Source organism: Rhagoletis pomonella, unplaced genomic scaffold (assembly GCF_013731165.1).
Source record: "Rhagoletis pomonella isolate Grant_MI unplaced genomic scaffold, Rhpom_1.0 Rhpom_scaffold_00099, whole genome shotgun sequence".
In the NCBI taxonomy this organism is placed as follows: domain Eukaryota; kingdom Metazoa; phylum Arthropoda; class Insecta; order Diptera; family Tephritidae; genus Rhagoletis; species Rhagoletis pomonella.
Genome location: NW_023458653.1, coordinates 26,602 through 38,501, shown reverse-complemented (window position 1 = coordinate 38,501; position 11,900 = coordinate 26,602). Strand labels below are relative to the sequence as shown.

Sequence of the window (11,900 nt, the reverse complement as noted above, 5' to 3'; positions counted from 1 at the left end):
AGTAACGAGTGACATACTTTGTCAAAAGCTTTACTGAAATCGGTGTATATTACGTCGGTATGAGCATTTTCTCTAAAACCGTTTGAGACATGAGTTGTAAACTCCAATAAATTAGTCATAGTAGATTTTCCTTTAGAAAACCCGTGTTGAGATTGTGTAATTGAAGAAGATATAGAATATGTCAGCTGGTTAACAATAATTGCTTCGAATAATTTGGGGATAGCGGAGAGTTTCGCTATGCCTCGATAGTTTTCTATAGAGGACCTGCTGCCGTTTTTGTGAAGTGGTATTATGAAAGACTCCTTCCAGGCTGACGGAAAAACGCCATGTTTAAGTGACAAATTGAATAGAGTTGTTAAAGGCTCTCAGATGTTCTCAGCGCAGTTTTTAAGAAAACAGGTGGGAATATGAACAGGTCCAGGCCTAAATGACGCTTTTAAGGCTTTTAAATAGTGTAAAACTTCATCGGAAGATATTACTGGATTATAAGCAGAGTTGATTGGACAAAGCTCGTACGGATAGTCTCCACTTATAGGGAAGTCTACAGAATAATTAGACCTAAAGAACCGAGCAAACATGTTGGCAATGAGTTGGCTGTCGCTAGATACAGTGTTGCGATAATGCATAGCGGACGGAAAACCATGTGCCTTACGCTTTGAATTTACGAAACCATAAAATGATTTAGGATTGTTAATTAAATTCTTCTTAATTTTACATAAATATGAATTATAACATTTCTTATTTAATGCAAAGTAGCTATGCCGCAAAACTGAGTACCTTAGGTAATCACTGTGTAAGCCCGTTCTTTTATACAGTTTAAAAGAGTGCGACTTTTTATTTTTCAATTTTTTAAGCTCTTTAGTGAACCATAATTGCATTGGTTCTTCATGAACAATATTACGTTTAGGCACATACTTTCGAAACAAATTGAAAACAGTATCATTAAAGTGCTCAACGCTTCGCTCCACGTCATCTCTATATATTGGCCAAGATAACTTTGAAAGTTCTTTGTTAATTTTCCTGAAATTTGCTTTCGCAAAAACATATCTAGTACTTGAACTTGACTTATTATTATGTATTTCATTTATGATTTGGTAGCTTAACTCCAGAGCAGGATGGTATGCATCTTCCGGCAAAACTAGGGGATCACACCGATTAATAGAGGCCTTCGGAACATCATCAACGTAAACGAGATCCAAGACCTTTCCAAACTTATTTGGACATATATTTATTTGTTTGAGGCAAAGTTCAGCCATTTCCTTCAGAAATACATTGTAACTATCTCTAGATGAAACTGGTACAACATCGGTGTCAATGATGTTCCATGAAATGTGTGGCAGATTTAAATCGCCCAAAACAATCACAGAATCGGATGCCGTAAGCATTGCGTTTACGGTCTCAAGTAATGAAATTAGCTGCATATATACTGATACGGCAGAATTAGGAGGGATGTAGCAAAGAGCTAAATAAATATAAGTCTTTCCAGCCTGTACACGTATACATTTAAATTCGGTATATTCAATGGCAGGAAGACTAACTTCGTCGGATGGTATCGATGAATGCACCGCAAAAAGAACACCACCGCCGATTCTGCCCTCGCGGTCGCTCCTGTATATTTGATATTCATTTGAGGTTTGAGCCATGTTTCGGTCAAGGAAATAATATTATAATTGCAGTCAAAACCTTTGAAATATAAGTCAGTTAATTTGGTATTCAAACCTCCAACGTTTTGATAGTAAATACTTAAATTAGACTTGCGAGTTAGTTTTTTGAATCCGAATTAAGATTAGAAATTTTAGCTACATTATTACTTTTATTAGGTTTATACTCAAACTCGCGAACAAAAGCCCCGGTCGGCCAAAATGAACTATTTAGTAGTGAATCAAAATCTTCGGAAGCTACATCAATTTTAAAAGATGAAATATCGCGATCGTATTTAAAATTAAATTTACGAATAAATACATATTTAGTTCTAGTTTTAGTCGATATGTATGACTTTAAATCATCCGAAGAAGTATCTTTAGCAAATCTGGAGACAAAAATTGATCTTCTCGGAGGAATTACAACCAACTTTTTGGTAATGATGTCTGATGTGCGGGGCTCCGAATTATTAGGAGGAACTAGGTTAGATAGTGCAGCTTGAGATGTTGATGGCAACACTGATAAATCAACGGTTTGACTATTTTTAGAAGTAGACCTAGTGGATATGGCTTTAGATATCGGAGGCTCCAATGCCTGAGGGCATGGAGAAGATAGATTAATAAGTTCGAAGGACTGGGATGGAGGATTTTTTTCTAGAATCCGTGGCTATCTTTTTAGGTGGACTAATAACACGCCCACCTTTATTTTCTCGGCTATCCTCAGAGTGCGGAGGGTTGTCGAGACAAGTGAAAGACCTAAACATTTTTTCGTAATGCTTAAATTTCTCAACAAGCACCGACAGATCCTCCCCGATCTCAGAAAAACCATTTCTGGACTGCCTAAAGAATTTAAATAAATAAACTACGGTTGATCTACATTTTTGACAAGACCAACGAAGACCCTTACCCTCGTTAATAGCGTCTAATACTCTACCGCTCAAACCAGCACATTTTATATGGGCAATCCCATCGCAGAGCCAGCATGACACATAGGAGTCGCTTTTAACATTGCAATTGGTGTAAATACACGACATGTTTAAAATTATATTTATTTTTAGGTTTTAGAAGCAAAAAAGCAAAAACAGTTTTGAAAACGATGTATTAATCAGTGAACCAATCAGCTGGTAAATATCAGTTGGAAAGCTATGTAGCGAACAGTTTTAAATGCACTGTATATTTGACACCTAATAAACACAACGCAAACAGCTGTGACAAAGATGAAACAGCAGAAATGACAAAAAAAACAAAATCAATGTGCACAAACAAAAACAATTGTACCACAACAATATATTATATGAAACAATATACTCGGCACATGCAATTAAGAATATCAAGTTAAATTAATCAAATTTACATGAAATTTTGATGTTTTACTTATCTTCAAGTTGTGCACCAGAAGTTTATTAACACTTTTTTTAATTTTTTACTTTAATAAGCGTAAACAGCTTTATAAAACACAAAATTTAAACAGATCACAGAAAAACACAGCTTCACAGCTTGACGTTTGCATTAATAAGGAAAAATAACACATTAACAGTTGACTGGTATAAGAAACCTACAGCATCAGGTAGGCTCATTAATTTTAACTCGAAATATGAGAAAAAAATACTTCGGAATACCGCCAAAAATTTTATAAAAAGAGTTCTCACGATAAGTGTCGAAAATTATCATAAGAAAAACATTGCCACTATCAAAGATATCCTGCGGAAAAATGAATTTCCACATTGCTTAATTAATAAGCTTATCCGCGACTTCTTTGTCCAGACCGATAAAGAGAAATCAAACAGTGACGGGAACAACAAAATGTATAAATCGGTAACATATGTACCAGGATTATCTGAGAGAATTAGAAACTCAAAAATATATTTAAAAAGGACAATTTCCGCATAGCGTTTACTTATGACAATACGCTGAAACAAATTTACTCAAATACTAAAGATAAAATTCCAATAAATGAGAAGTCTGATGTAATTTATAGAATACCATGCAGTGGCGACGCATCCCACGTATGCAATATGGTATATGTGGGGACAACAAAATCGAAATTAAAGACAAGGATTCCCGCTCACAAATCAAACATTAACTTGAGGAATAATTCTGCAGACAACAAGACAGCCTTGTCATCTCATTGCCAGGATACGGGACATTATCCCGACTTTGATAAAGTAGCAATCTTGCAAGAAGAGAAAATTTATAATAAACGCTATGTTTTAGAGATGCTACATATTATGCACACCCCTAATCACAACAGGATGAACTATAAAACGTACGTACACCGGCAATTGCGCCCACGTTTATCGCAATTAAGTTCTAACGCACAACAACAAACCTACAGTGTAGGTGTCGTGTGATCGTGTGTTCATGTTAAACTCATCGTCCGTCCGCTGCCAAGATTTCTTCGGACAACAACTTTGCTCTGCTGAGATGACATACAAACATTTCTTCGTCTTGCTGTTCAGCACTTCATGTATTGTTGTTTGTATAAAAAGTTTTGTTTACAATTACTGTATTTTAATTATTAGTTTTCCTGTTTATGTTTAATATCTTCTTCGTGCTTGTTTGTTATTATATATTTTAACATGATTAGTCGACCGGACAAAGCTAATAGTGTAAGTCGTTTTAATGCACTTGTGCATATGTATGTGTTTGTTGGTTTATATTGTGATGATGTACAAATATTGTTTTCCTTTTTAACCGACTTCTAAAAAAGGAGGAGGTTATCAGTTCGTCGGAATATTTTTTTTTTTTTTATGTTTGTTACCGCATAACTTTTTACCACGTCAACCGATTTCGATTGCAACGGAAAGGTAGTTTCTCAGAGGTGGTTCCATACTAATTTGGTTTAGATCCGATCATTGAATCATGAAATATATAGATATACATATATATATTTTTTTAAGTCTTTTTTTTGTTTGTTAAAAATTACTTGTTTAGTCCGGAATATGCCTTCAGACTGAAGGCGAAATATCGACCAAAATAAAACTAAAAAGTAAATAAAGCAGAAAAAGATTTAATGTTTTATTTAACATACGGCTTATAGCTCAAAAATAAATTATTAAATTATACTAAACGGCCAATAAGCAACACTATCATATTTATAAAATATTTATTATTTATAAAGTAGCTAAAATAAAATAAAAAAGAAGATTTTCAGTAAACCCCATATCTGAACAATGAGTTGTATGGAGGCAATAAATAGGTTATAGTGACCTTATAGTGATCTTTGTTAACTTTACTGTAAACTTTCTTTTGATAATGAGTGAAAATAGTGCGAAATTTAATGTTTCTAGCTGCATAAATGGAGGAGTTATAACAAAAAATCGCATATATGAACAATCAATTTTATGGAGGCTATAGGTTATAGCGACCCGATCTTCGCCATTTTCACTGGAAATATTTTTTTGATAATGGGTGGAAATATTGCGAAATTTCATGTTCCCAGCTGTATAGATGGAGGAGTTATAACGAAAATTCTCATAACTGAACAATCAGTTGAATGGGAGATATATGTTATAGTGACCCGATCTTTGTTATTTTCACTGTAAGTATTTTGTTAATACTGGGTGAAAATGGAGCAAATTTTCATGTTCCTAGCTGCATAAATGGAGAAGTTATGGCAAAAAATCTCATATCTGAACAATCTGTTGTATGGAAGCTATAGGTTATAGCTACCCGATCTTCGCCATTTTCACCGAAAGCATTCTTTTGGTAATGAGCGACAATAGTGAAAAATTCAATGTTCCTAGCTACTTTAATGGAGGAGTTATAAGGAAAAATCTCATATCTGAACAATCAGTTGTATGGGAGCTATATGTTATAGTCGTCCGATTCTTCTGGTTCCGACAAATGATTAATACATTATAAAATTATACCCACCTACCATCTTCCGGATATCTCGAAAACTGAGAGACTAGATTGCATACAAACAGACGGACAGACGGACATGGCTAAATCGACAGCGCTCATTTAATCTATCAAAAGAATATAAAAATCTTTATAAATATACATTAGTTTATAACAAGATAATTTAATTGTACCATTATGTTGAGATTTTCGTAGAAAATATTTATATGTGCAAAGAAACAAGTGTTTGGTTACCGACTATTTAAAAAAAAAAATATTTTAAAGATATTTTTATTTGTTGGTATGGGTTTGCATTTTTATTGCACAACTTTATTTGTTTTAAGGTTTGCGGGATATATTTTACCGAGAGTTTGTAGTAAAATTTATATTATTTCCGTCTATTTGTGAAGTTTTGTTTATTTAAGATTCAACACGTTATCATTCTGTTTTGAATAAGTAAAAATCTTGTTGAGAAGTGCATCCTACAAATCACCAGTGGTATTAAAGGCCATTTATGAAGCTAGTTTCTCTAAAAGTAGGTATTTCGTTCTTTGAATAACGATTTTGTTGTTCGCACGGTATGAATAGAAACGTTTTACCGCTGGAATTTTCAAACATCTTCGGTCGAAATGAGGAGTGCAATGGGGTATAGTCGTTGCGCTGGGTATGCAGTTATAGTTGCATGGCTATACTCAATCCCGACTCCTGCGTCCTCGTTCGCGCACTCTGGGCAACGTGAGCAACCCATGTACGAGATGCGGCAACCAATCGGAGTGGAGCCTTGGGTCACGGCAAAAGAGAGGGAGCTTTGGTGGGGCCACTCCGACTTATTCGGTTTAAGGGCTCACTGAAGCCTGCAGCGTTTGTTCACCAGTAGGTGCGGCTGCACGCGGGTGTCTGCTTGGTTGCGAAACCACCCCCGTCCAGCAATGGGTTGTGCGCTGTGTTTGGGACCAGCCACGTAAAAACCACTTCCAGTGAAGAAGCAAGGCAAAGCCTCCTTATGATGACGACAACGGCAAACGCTTAAAGGACTACGATTTGAGGGCATGCACCTGGAATGTACGCACCCCTTATGGGGAAGGTGCCTCTGCCCGGCTGGTTGATGTCCTCGTAAGGACAAAAGCTGATATCACCGCCATTCAAGAAATGCGGAGGAAGGGGCAAGGCAAGCAATGTCTGGGGCCTTGCGACATCTACTACAGCTGCCATGTAAAGGAGCGCAAATTCGGAGTTGGATTTGTGGTGGGAGAGGGACTCCGTCGCCGAGTACTGTCGTTCACCCCGGTGAACGAGCGTCTAGCCACAATCCGCATCAAAGCGAGATTCTTCAACATCTTGCTCATCTGCGCTCATGCCCCGATGGAAGAGAGGGATGAGGCATCCAAGGATCTCCTCTATGAGCGCTTGGAGCGCACTTACGAGCCCTGCCCCCGTCATCATATTAAAATCCTGCTTGGCGACTTCAATGCCAGGGTGGGCAAGGAAGGGATCTTTGGAACCACCGTCGGAAAATTCAGCCTCCCCGACGAAACGTCCGACAACGGATTGAGACTGATCGACTTCGCCGGGGCCCGAAACATGGTAGTATGCAGTACTAGGTTCAAGCATAAAAAGAACCATCAAGCTACGTGGCTGTCTCCGGATTGAAAAGCGAGAAACCAAATCGATCATGTTGTGATAGACGGAAGGCACGCTTCCAGTGTTTTAGACGTACGCACACTCCGAGACCCAAACATCGACTCGGACCACTATCTTGTTGCAGCCAAGATACGCACCCGCCTCTGTGCAGCAAAAAATGTGCGCCCAAATATGCAAGGAAAGCTTAACGTCGAAAAGCTGCAATCACTACAGACAGCCAGCGCTTTCGCTACTCGAATCTCACAACTGCTCTCAGAGAGCACTCTTCAACAAACCGACATATGCGAGCAGGGCAACCACATTTCCCGCTCATCAAGTACCGCCGCCGAAGAAGTAGTCGGATTTCAGCGAGCACAAAAGAACAACTGGTACGATGAGGAGTGTCAGGAAGCTGCAGAGAAAAAAGATGCCGCCTACAGCCCACGCTGCGATCGGGCGTAACGCGCGCTATGTGGGACCGCTATAGGGATCTGAAGAGGGAAGCGAGACGTATTTGCCGCAATAAGAAGAGAGAGACCGAAATATGTGAGTGCGGAGAGCTTGAAATGCTTGCCGACAGGAAGAAAGACCGAAAATTTTACCAGAGAGTAAGGCGAATTACAGAAGGTTTCAAGACCAGGGCGTACTCCTGTAAGAACAAGAATGGCGACCTAGTAGCCCCTGTCCAGAGCGTACTTAATTTATGGAGGGAACATTTTTCCGCCCTACTAAATGGTAGCAGCACGGAAAGTTGTGAAGAAGAACTCGAGCCCGCAGTCGATGATGATGGAGTCGACGTTCCACCGCCTGACTATGACGAGGTACGTATAGCAATAACGCGGCTGAAAAACAACAAAGCTGCTGGAGCTGACAGCCTGCCAGCTGAGCTATTGAAGTACGGCGGTGAGGAGTTGATAAGGTACATGCATCAACTCTTGTGCAGAATATGGTCAGATGAACGCATGCCCGACGCCTCTAATTTAATAGTGCACTGCCCAATCCACATGAAGGGTGATCCCGATATTCGCGCCAGCTCCCGCGGGATTAGCCTTCTAAGCATAGGTTACAAGGTCTTATCGAGCGTATTGTGTGAAAGACTGAAGCCCACCGTCAATGAACTGATTGGTTCTTATCAGTGTGGCTTTAGACCTGGAAAATCCACAATAGACCAGGTATTCACAATACGCCAAATATTGGAAAATACCCGCGAGAAAAGGATCAACACTCACCACCTATTTTTCGACCTTAAAGCCGCTTTTGACAGCAATAAAAGAAGTTGCCTATACGCCGCTATGTCTGAATTTCACATCTCCTCAAAACTGGCTTATGCCGATGACATCGACATCATCGGTAACAAAAACCGCGAAGTCTCTTCTGCCTTTTCCAAGTTGGATAAGGAAGCAAAGCGAATTGGTTTGGTGGTAAGCGAGGACAAGATGAAGTATCTCCTGTCACCAAACAAACAGTCAGCACATTCGCGCCTTGGCACCCACGTCACTGTTGACAGTTACAATTTCGAGAATGTAGAGAATTTCGTTTACTTGGGAACCAGGATTAACACCGATAATAATGTCAGCATTGAAATCCAACGCAGAATGACTCTTGCCAACAAGTGCTACTTTGGACTGAGTAGGCAATTCAGGAGTAAAGTCCTCTCTCGACGTACGAAAACTACGCTCTATAAGTCAGAGTGCTGGTATATGGCGCAGAGGCATGGACAATGACAACATCCGATGAGGCGGCTCTTGGAGTGTTCGAGAGAAAGATTTTGCGGAAGATTTACGGGCCTTTACGCGTTGGCGATGGCGAGTAGACGCAGAGCTTTACAACGACATGGACATAGGGCAGCGAATTAAAATACAGCGGCTCCGCAGGCTTGGCCATGTCGTTCGAATGGACACCGCTGCGCCAGCTCTGAAAGTATTCAACTCGGAATCCGCTGATGGTAGCAGAGGAAGAGGGAGGCCCCCACTGCGATGGCAAGATCAGGTGGAGAAGGACTTGGCTTCACTTGGCGTTTCCAATTGGCCTCAGTTGGTACAGAAGAGAAACGACTGACGTGCTTTGCTGAACTCGGCCAAAATTGCATAGGCGGTTACAGCGCCAAAAAAAAGAAGAATACGCAAAGAATGTTTCTACTTCTGGATATTCCTTTTTGCCATAGAGAAAAGATTTTATTTGTTTTCCAAAGCAATAAGGTTTTTACTTTAATTCGAAGATGCCTTTCGCCAAGGACAGGTTTGCCCAAGAATCCGGATGACTCTCCAAGTGGTGGTGGATATCTGGATCAACTATATTGAAGTTGTTTTGATCACTGAAAATAGCGTTTTTAAATTCTTCCTACAAAAATTGTAATTTTTGTAAAATGCTAAAAAAGCATTTCGTGCCAAAAAGTGGGCTGTGGTTTAGCAATTTATTTCATCACAGTAAGTACCAAAACTGTGTGTATTATTTGTTGTGAACTTTTACTTGTGACAGAGAGATTCAAATACATTTGAGAGTTTATGGTGAATCGTGCTGTTCCTAGTAGCTAACCTTTAGATATGTCATTTTAACTAATTTTCATGCCACAAATATTCATTCCTGTTATACTTCCGGGCTCTTCTGATAGTTCAATGCCACGAGATATTATGGGCCATAATATAACTAGGGAAAATAATAAAACGGCTTTTATTATAAAAAGAGCTTCTATATGCTTAAGGTTTTACCACACAATCATTGGTCTAGATTTCTGTTGAAAATTTTTGACACTGGAGCAGGCGAAACTGAATAGTTCATTTTGCACATATACAGCGTGGCGACGAATAACTGTTACCCAGGTTTTTTGAGAAATAAAAAGGTCCTTTATAGAATTTGCGAAAAAAGTATTTTATTGTTAATTTTCCACAGATTTTACTTTAGTTGTATTAACCCCAGTAGGCTGAACCGCTTCTAGACGGTCGTTAACTAAACACGTATTTAGTTCACCTATTTATAATAATTTTTTTCTATATTCGAAGAGCACGATCTTTAGAAAAAAAGCGTACCTTTACGACGATGTAAATTTTGATGCGTTATATCAATCCGTTTCATTTTAATCGGCAGTTGAATCACAGATTGTGAAAGACTGGGTAAAAATTAATTATTTCTTACTATTAAGTAATTTCGTAATTAAAGAAATTTTTTCTTTTGAAACATTTTTTGATACAAAAAAATTAATTGGGTTTCGTAGTTAAAAGCACAGTATTTTGATATAAGTTTTATAATTATGTCACCATTCGTAATGGAGAAAATTGCTTTCGAACACAGACCGTCTACAGACCGGCTTGCCGACATATAAAAACGCAGTTTGCATTTTTGACCGTCTGCAGACGGGATTGCCGGTTCGTAGGTAACATTGTGTAAGAGAAAGCTGAAAATACGTCAAAGTATATCGGCGAGCCCGTCTCCAGGCGGTCTTGGTTTTTCTCCCCTGTAGGAAAAAGTTACTGTCACAGATCGAAATGGACATCATTTTTGGATTTCTCGTGCTAAAATCACCCATTCCTGAATTTTTCAACTCATACAAAAATTGGCCTACTAGAGGGTTAATTAGTTTTCAAATTTTAATTCTTATTTACATTTGCCAGCAGTGTAAACTTTGAGAGAAAAGTTCATTTGGCACGCAGGTCTTCGTCAGTTAATTTATTCCATATCTTCTGTAACCATAGGCAAATTTTCTCCATTTTGAGTCGCTTATACTCTCCCTTTTATCCAACATAAGACCTCATACTCAAAAATCGAATAGACTCAGAACTCGTGACTAGGACGGCCATTCATTCGACCAACCTTATACAGCTTTTTTCTTTTTTGTATTTTTTTATACAAAGCCTAAGAAAAAATACACCTGAAAAAGACTTGCGTGCCAAATGAACTTTTCCCTGAAAGTTTAAACTGCTGGCAATCGTAAATAGGGATTCAAATTTAATAACTAATTAATACAACTAATGTAAAATCTGTGAAAAATTAACAATAAAATACTTTTTTTCGCAAAATCTATAAAGGACGCTTTTATTTCTCATCTACTTTTTATCAAATCCCTTGGTAATATTGAAAATATATTGTTTTATGAAGTCAACAACAAGCCTGAAAAATATTAGTCTTTTATTTCAATTGTAAGAGCCCGCGCATCGACCGCCAAGTGACTCACAGCATACTAGTCGAATAAGAGCAATTCTTGTTAAAAATTCTGAGCTCAGCAAAAAGGTTTGGTGCATATTATTACATAATGAATCCGTTAACGCAAAAGATAAAGTCAAATATCATTTCTCGCAGCCCTTTAGCTTATCGTTAATCTCAAACTTATCTGTTTTTCAACCAAATTGTAATTGTCTTGTTGATAATTGCACTGGTCTTTAGTCAAAAGATGTAAAGATCAGCATTCATATTTCTGGGGTGCATTTAGGTCGCTGGTTCCAAATATTCTAATCTATTTTTAATATTAGCTATAGTTTGCCAATTTTTGTAAATTTAGTAACGATTTCGGTAGCTCTAATAGAAAAGCCATTATTTTCCATCACCGTGGAAACATTTTTTTTATGGAAATGAATATGGAAACACTGAGCAGGCACAACTTCTAGAAATACTAATTAGTTTATATATGTTTATGCATACAATATGAAAATTGCAAATATAGGAAGTTGACAAAAAGACTAGCAGACCCGGCGAACTTCGTCGCGCCCAAAATTAGATTTTTAATTTAAACATTTTGGTCTAACAGTTTCTCCAACAATCCACATTTACGATTTGTACTGGCACATTCGTCGGCTAAGACTATGG

At 38.1% G+C, this 11,900-nt stretch overlaps 1 protein-coding gene across 1 annotated transcript in view; it reads left to right on the top strand.

The window, feature by feature from the left end:
* Window positions 1-11,900, top strand: part of LOC118749971 (uncharacterized protein K02A2.6-like) — a 24,710-nt gene that overhangs the window by 11,670 nt on the left and 1,140 nt on the right. The gene's annotated exons all lie outside the window — the stretch shown is intronic.